A 1836-nucleotide genomic window follows, 5' to 3' on the forward strand; every position below is an offset into this window, starting at 1 on the left:
TACTAAATTTGCTTATATGCAAACGCTTAATTAAGGTAACAGTTTTTTGGTTTCTTGCTTATATCTCGAAAACAGTTACTCCTATCAATTTTTATCTTTCTTTAAAAATTAAAGCTGATAAAATTTCCTACAAAACAGTTATTCGCATTTTTTTTGTAAAACCAACCATAAGCGAGTTATAGAGTTGGATATAAATATTCTTTAACAAAAATTTGCTTTAAAATAAAATGTTTGAATAACTGAAATTAAACTAAATTAATTGGGTCTAACACTTTAGTAGAGGAAAAAGGAGAAAACATAAAAGTCACTAAAGGTTTCAGAGTCGTCTTTAGTCGTCATATTAATAACAATAACATTAAAATAATAATAATACTAATAGTACTAAATTTGCTTATATGCAAACGCTTAATTAAGGTAACAGTTGTTTGGTTTCTTGCTTATATCTCGAAAACAGTTACTCCTATCAATTTTTATTTTTTCACTAAAATTAAAGCTGACAAAATTTCCTACAAAATAGTTATTTGCATTTTTCATGTAGGACTAACCATAAGCGAGATAAATGATTGAAAATAATTAATATTTAAAAAAAAAGTGCTTTAACAGAAAATGTCTTGTGATTTAAAATACACTTAATTTATTGGGTCCAACACTTTATTAGAGGAAAAAGGAGGTGACATAAAAGTCACTGAAGTCTTTAGAGTCGTTTTTAAATGCTGCATCTTTGACTTCGTCTCAAACATTGAAAACTGTATTACATTTTTGTTCAGTAACTGTAACAGTTTTCACTTTGGTTTTTTGCTTATATTTCGAAAACCGTTACTCCTATCAAATTTTATCTTTTTTTCAAAATTATAGCGGATAAAATTTCCTACAAAATAGTTATTTGCAAATGTCCTGTAGGACGAACCATAGGCGAGTTATAGAGTTGGATATAAATAATCTTTAACAAAAATTTGCTTTAAAATAAAATGTTTGAAAAACCGAAATTAAACTAAATTAATTGGGTCTAACACTTTAGTAGAGAAAAAAGAGAAGACATAAAAATCACCAAAGTCTTCAAAGTTGTTTTTAGTCGTCATATTAATAACAATAACATTAATAATAATAATACTAATAGTACTAAATTTGCTTATATACAAGCGCTTAATTAAGGTAACAGTTTTTGGTTTCTTGTTTATATCTCGAAAACAGTTACTCCTATCAATTTTTATCTTTTTTTAAAAATTAAAGCTGATAAAATTTCCTACAAAATAGTTAATTGCATTTCTTTTGTAAGACCAACCATAAGCGAGTTATAGAGTTGGATATAAATATTCTTTAACAAAAATTTGCTTTAAAATAAAACGTTTGAATAACTTAAATTAAACTAAATTAATTGGGTCTAACACTTTAGTAGAGGAAAAAGGAGAAGACATAAAAGTCACTAAAGGTTTCAGAGTCGTCTTTAGTCGTTAAATTAATAACAATAACATTAATAATAATAATACTAATAGTACTAAATTTGCTAATATGCAAACGCTTAATTAAGGTAACAGTTTTTTGGTTTCTTGCTTATATCTCGAAAACAGTTACTCCTATCAATTTTTATCTCTTTACTAAAATTAAAGCTGACAAAATTTCCTACAAAATAGTTATTTGAATTTTTTATGTAGGACTAACCATAAGCGAGATATATGATTGAAAATAATTAATATTTAAAAAAAAAGTGCTTTAACAGAAAATGTCTTGTGATTTAAAATACACTTAATTTATTGGGTCCAACACTTTATTAGAGGAAAAAGGAGGTGACATAAAAGTCACTGAAGTCTTTAGAGTCGTTTTTAAATGCTGCATCTT

Source organism: Tribolium castaneum, chromosome 7 (assembly GCF_031307605.1).
Source record: "Tribolium castaneum strain GA2 chromosome 7, icTriCast1.1, whole genome shotgun sequence".
Lineage (NCBI taxonomy): Eukaryota > Metazoa > Arthropoda > Insecta > Coleoptera > Tenebrionidae > Tribolium > Tribolium castaneum.